The 6448-nt window shown below is 55.8% G+C and overlaps 1 non-coding gene and 1 pseudogene across 1 annotated transcript; one reads left to right on the forward strand and one right to left on the reverse strand.

Moving 5' to 3' along the window:
* Positions 1-413: 413 nt before the first annotated feature.
* Positions 414-1722, reverse strand: LOC134760320 (nascent polypeptide-associated complex subunit alpha, muscle-specific form-like; annotated as a pseudogene).
* A 2958-nt stretch (positions 1723-4680) lies between these two features.
* On the forward strand, positions 4681-4832 carry LOC129053560 (5.8S ribosomal RNA). The gene has a single exon (XR_010137690.1). It is a non-coding gene; the product is annotated as a 5.8S ribosomal RNA (ribosomal RNA).
* Positions 4833-6448: the final 1616 nt, after the last annotated feature.

Below are 6448 nucleotides of genomic sequence, written 5' to 3' on the forward strand. Positions count from 1 at the left end.
TCTCTCTGTTTCTCTGTCTCTCTCTCTTTCTGTCTGTTTCTCTCTGTCTCTCCCAGTCCATCTCTGTCTTTCTATGTCTCTCTCTTTCTCTGTCATTCTGTCAGACTCCCCCATGCCAGGGACGGCCCTGACCCTTCCACAAAAGTGAGAAGTGCCTGCTTAGAGAGGCTGAGAGGAATATAGACAGATGGGCCTCGCTAGGCTTCACCACTCAGTGTATGATTTCAGGAGGTTGAGGCCTGGTCCCCACTTGGATGGAAGAAGTATTCTCAAACTTTTCTTTCTGTCACGTGCGGCGTCCCTACTTCTTGTATTTCCCTGATAAGCTCCTCAACTTAAAAATACATGGTTAAGGCCAGGCACAGTGGCTCACATCTGTCATCCCAGCACGTTGGGAGGCCAAGGCGGGTGGATCACCTGAGGTCACTTCCACCTAGACGGGGTGGGGGGTGGAGAGCGAGGGTTCCACCAGCCTCCGCAGGGGAGACTGAGGGCGGATGGTCACTTACTGTGTGGCCCGTGCCTCCCTCTTCCGAGTCGGGGGATGATCCTGCTGGGCCAGGCCAGCATCCTAGTGGTTGGGAGGCTGCACGAGTTGCGGCTGTGCCTGGCGTTCCGTCCGGCGCGTGACCCGCTCCGCTGTGAGCCGGATCTCCACCCACTCCCCTGCGGAGCAGCGACCGGTGCTGACGACCGCATTTGCATGGCACGGGGTTTGGCCGCCTAGCCCTGGGAAGCATCCCAAGTGGGGGGAGTGCTCCGGTATCCCGGAGCTTGACTGGGTCGGAGGATGGACGAGAAACGAGCAACGTGGCACTGGCGTTGGGTTTGTGGTGGAGGTCATTTCGGGGTCCTGATGGTGGGACTCTGGGCTCATGAGGCAGGTCTCAGTGGGTGCCAAGGGCCGTCCGGCATCCTAGGCAGGGTGCTGCGGGACCTCCCTCGTGTCTGTAGTGGTGGGATTACGTGGCCAAGTTTTCCTGGTGGCCTGGCTGTGCCTGAGGTTTCTCCCCAAGCTGCCCCTCTGCGGGCTCCTGGGTTACCTTGCCCTTGCGGTCCCTGGACTTACCTGTTTGTGCCCCCAACCCCGACCGCGGATCCTCTCTCCCCTATTGGCTCACCGGCTTAGGCTGTGGTGGCCACGTCTAGGACAAAACCCGGCACCGCCTTGTGGGGCACCGCTGCCGGCCACTGGTTGGCCTGTTGTCCGTGTCCCCGGGCGTACGCCTTCGGGACCAGTTCGGCGGCACACCGTGTGGGCCTGGTGGGTGCCGGGAGGGTTTGGGGCCAGGCTGCAGCGCATGTGAGGAAGAGGGTTCTGGGGGCTGGCCATGATGGCGGTGGTGGTGGGGGAGCCGTGGGCCCGCCGAAGGCAAGTTGGCTGCTGCAGGTATCGGACGGGGCTGCTTTCGTGCTTGGAGGCCGCTGGCAGTGAGACCCCAGGCAACACAGTCCGCTTCTCGTTCGCTGCCCAAACGTCGGGGCTGCCCCGCACCCGCCGCGTGTGAGTGGCCACCGGTCCCACATGGCTGCCGCGCATGGGTCAGGTGGTCTGCCTCCTCACACGTGGGTGTGAAGGGTCAGGAGTGGTGAGCCCATCGGGAGGTGTTGTGTCGTGTAGTTGGATGGGATGTCCAGTTTGCCACCCCAGCACCCCCCCACTACTGCCCCGCACTGCTCCCTCCCTCCCACACGCCGGGTTGCCGGCCCTGCCACACCCATCGTCGTGACTGGGATGCCAGGCTCATCCTCGTGAGGCCTGGAGGCCGCTTTCTACCTACATGATTGATCCTACCATAACCATATGCTTGTCTCAAAGATTAAGTCATACATGTCTAAGTACGCAGGGCCGGTACAGTGAAACTGCGAATGGCTCATTAAATCAGTTATGGTTATTTAGGTCGCTTGCTCCTCTCCTGCTTGGAAAACTGGTAATTCTAGAGCTAATACATGCCGAAGGGCACTGACCCCATTTGCAGGGAAGATGCACGCATTTATCAGATCAAAACCAACCCGGTCAGGCCCTCTCTGTCCCCAGCCAAGGGGTCGGGTGCCGCTGGCTTTGGTGAATCTAGATAACCTCAGGCCAATCGCATGCCCCCAGTGACAGCGATGACACATTCGAACGTCTGCCCTATCAACTTTCGATGGTAGTCGCTGTGTCTACCATGGTGACCACGGGTGATGGGGAATCAGGGTCCAATTCTGGAGAGGGAGCCTGAGAAACAGCTACCACATTCAAGGAAGGCAGCAGGCGTGAAAATTACCCACTCTCAACCCGGGGTGGTAGTGATGAAAAATAACAATACAGGACACTTTCGCGGCCCTGAAATTGGAATGAGTCCACTATAAATCCTTTAATGAGGATCCATTGGAGGGCAAGTCTGGTGCCAGCAGCCACGGTAATTCCAGCTCCAATAGCGTATATTAAAGTTGCTGCAGTTAAAAAGCTCATAGTTGGATCTTGGGAGCGGGCGGGAGGGCGAGCCACAAACCGTCCCCACCTCTTGCCTCTCAGTGCCCCATCGATGCTCTTAGCTGAGTGTCCCACAGCCCGAAGTGCTTACTTTGAAAAAATTAGAGTGTTTGGAGCAGGCCCAAGCCACCTGGATACCACAGCTAGGCATGATGGAATAGGACAGCAGTTCTATTTTGTTGGTTTTCGGAACTGAGTCCATGATTAAGTGGGACGGCCAGGGGCATTTGTATTGCACTGCTAGAGGTGAAATTATTGGACCAGCACAGTTCGGACCAGAGTGAAAGCATTTGCCAAGAATGTTTTTATTAATCAAGAACGAAAGTAAGAAGTTTGAAGATGATCAGATACCGTCGTAGTTCCGACCATAAATGATGCCAACTGGTGATGCGGCGGGGTTATTTCCATGACCCGCTGGGCAGTTTCCAAGAAACCAAAGTCTTTGGGTTTTTGGATTTCAGCAGGGAGTATGGTTGCAAAGCTGAAACTTAAAGGAATTGGTGGAAGGGCACCACCAGGAGTGGAGCCTGTGGCTTAATTTGACTCAACATGGGAGAACTCACCCTGCTGGGACATGGACAGGATTGACAGATTGATAGCTCTTTCTAGATTCCGTGGGTGGTGGTTCATGGCCTTAGTTGGTGGACTGATTTGTCTCCTTAATTGTGATAATGAATGAGACTCTGGCATGCTAACTAATTACGCGACCCCTGAGCAGTTGGCGTCCCCCAACTTCTTAGAGGGACAAGTGGCATTCAACCACCCGAGATTGAGCAATAACAGGTCTGTGATGCCCTTAGATGTCCGGGGCTGCACGCGTGCTACAATGACTGGCTCAGCCTGTGCCTACCCTACGTGGCAGATGCGGGTAACCTGTTCAATCCCATTGGTGATGGGGATTGGGGATTGCAATTATTCCCCATGAATGAGGAATTCCCAGTAAGTGGGGGTCATAGGCTTGCGTGAAGTCCATGCCCTTTGTACACACTGCCAGTCGCTAATACTGTTTGGATGGTGTAGTGAGGCCTTTGGATAGGTCCCACTGGGTCAGCCCACTGCCATGGTGGAGTGCTGAGAAGACAGTAGAAATTGACTATCTAGAGGAAGTAAAAGTCGTATCAAAGTTTCCATAGGTGAACCTGCAGAAGGATCATTAACGGAGAAGAGTGAAGCTGTGGAGGCCCCACCGCATCCTTCCTCCTTGTCTGACTGTGTTCTCTGTGAGGCGCATGCGTGGGCGGGATTGTGCCCTTTTTTTGTTGCACTGCCCCACCTGCCCGGAGAGCCGGAGAACTCGGGAGGGAGAGAGGGGGTAGAGAGAGACACGCATGTGGGGACAAAACCGTGTGTGCGTGTCATGGGGTGGGCTGGATATCTCGCCGGCCTGGTGAGCAGCGGGGAGCCATCCCCTGCCATGGCCCCCACGTGTGTGTTGGCGGGTGAGGGGGTGGTTCTTGGCATCAGGGCAGGGTGGGATTCTCGATGCCCTCCCCGCTGGGGCCGTCATCCCGCCCTGTCCTGCCGGCTCGGCACAATCCCGCCTGCTCCAGTCGGGGCCAGCTGGGTTCCCATCGCTGCCACTGCCGCCATCGTTGCCTCTGCAACACCATGCCACCGGGCGCGGCCTGGCCCACTGGCTCTCTCCAGCCTTCCCACTAGGATGTCTCAAGGATAGGGGGCCAGATGCCTGTCCCCTCCTCCTCGTCCGCCCCCACAATCCATGTACCTGCCACGTTGTGGCGCGGAGGTTTAAGGACTACTTGAGGGGTCACCCGTCCGCCCACGGGTTGGGTGCTGTGAGCCCACGGGGAGTCCTTTCGGGAGAGGCCCACCCCTCCCTTGCCTCCCCCGCCGACTCCGTACCCCCAGCCGGCTGGGACCGCGCCTCACTTGCGTGTTGCCACTGATGCCGGTGGGGGCTTTACTCAGTGGCTGTCATGCTGTCGCATGTGTGCCGCGTGTGTGGTGTGTGCCCGGCGCCATGGGGGCAGGATTCCTCGGCCGCCCGTGGGGTGGTGTCAGCGTTTGCCCCCTGCCCCGTGGTCGACACTGCCTCCCTGTGTTGTGAAACCTTCCAACCCCACTCTGGAGTCTGGTCCCGTTGCTGTCTGACTGGCCAGCCTGAGGTAACCCCTCTGGAGGATGTGCTGTGCCAGGAGGGCCTCCCGTTGTTGGGAGCACCCTCGTGAAAATCGACCTTGTATGACTTTTAGCGGTGGATCACTCGGCTCATGCTTTGATGAAGAATGCAGCTAGCTGTGAGAATTAATGTGAATTGCAGGACACATTGATCATGGACACTTCAAATGCACTTGCGGCCTCAGTTCCTCCCAGGGCTATGCCTGGCTGAGCATCAGATGCCAATCAATAGCCCCCGGGGGTCCCTCTGGGCTCTTTGGGGTGCATGGCTTGGGGTCCCTTGGCAGGGCCCTCCGGGGCCCTCCATCCCCCCAAGTGCAGACCAGTGACGTCCGCCCTCCTCTTCTGCTATACCCGCCCCTTCCCCCTCTCCCGCAGGCCCTGTGTAGTCACGCGTTGGGTATCGTGGGGAAGGGAGTCTCCCGGCTGTGAGGAAGAGAAAGAAGGCAGCACTGCCAAAGGTGAAAACAAAGAGGGAAGACAGCCGTCTGGGGCCGAGTTCCCGTGGCCACCACCATGGTCCGGGTTCCTCCCTCGGAGGCTCCCTCATGCCTCACACAGCTCGTGGTGTGGGGTTCTTTGGTCCTGGTGGGGTGGAAGGTCCCATGCCATCGTCATTGTTGTGCGTCATCAATGGTGGTGGGGGCTTGTTGGGTGGGGAGGAAAGCAAGTAGGAAGGGTCCACCGGGCAGAGGGTGGGGCAGCGCGTCCCAGTTGGTGCGGTTTGCCACCCGCCCCTGGTGGCGACCCGGTGACCAGCCGATCGCCACTCCAGCACCCCTCCTCCACAATACCCCTCCAAGGCACCATCCTTCTCATCCGCCTGCCTGCCCCCCAACCGCCCGGCTCACGTCACAGTGTGCCCAGGGCCTGAAGCCCACCACGTGGCCCATCTGGCAGCGCTCGTGGCTGTGGTCCCAGGGTTCGTTTGCCCCTGGCGTTGACCCACTGGATGCTGCGGTTTCATCTGCCACCGCACGCCCGCCTCTGGCTCTCGGCTGTGCGGTGCCTGGGGCCCCACCTGGAGCTTCCATGTCATTGTGGGGTGGCGCTGCAGCATCCTCGGACCCATCCCCCACCTCCATTAAGTACGTAGGCAATCCTATGTAACTTAGCAAAGCTAGCAAGTCCCTAGACATGGCACAGCCACTGTAGGGGTGGCCTCTCAGTAGCATTGTTAACATCAATTGTAATTGGTAGGCAATCACTTAGTTTCACATTTCATTACCTGAGTTATACAAATGTGTAAAAAAATACAGTTTTAATAAAGGGAGTAAGGGATAATATGAGTAATATTCACAATCTTCTCTAGTTGGAAGAGGTAGTGTTTTCTCAGAAATGATGCATTCCTGGAGCAAGGTCATTTTGTGTTTGGTTTGTTAAATATCTGTTTCCATTATGACAAACCACTGGAAAAGCCTAGCTTCACAAGAAGTGTCCATGAGAATGATCACACAAAAGAACACCCGTAACACAAAATCAAAACAAGGGTGGTCTGGGATTCACATTAAAGACTCATTACAAAGTTTTCTTAGAAGAGATAAAAAGTAACACAAAGTTACTTTTATGTGATGGAAAACAGAGAGAAAGAGTAAATGGAACAATGAATGTTAGGCAACAACAGTGAAAACCAAGCTGTGAAAAAAAATGAATGGAAATGTTTTGTTTGGCATTGATTTCCTATCCTGGTATCAGAAAGTATGGGAAGGAACAAAGCACAATTTTTATGAGACAAAAAGAACATAAAACAAATGAATGTTGAAGACTATTTTACAGTGCTAACAAAACTATCTGTGACTTGTTTTTTTCCCTTTAAAAATACTATTTTGTACA

Source organism: Pongo abelii, chromosome 17 (assembly GCF_028885655.2).
Source record: "Pongo abelii isolate AG06213 chromosome 17, NHGRI_mPonAbe1-v2.0_pri, whole genome shotgun sequence".
Lineage (NCBI taxonomy): Eukaryota > Metazoa > Chordata > Mammalia > Primates > Hominidae > Pongo > Pongo abelii.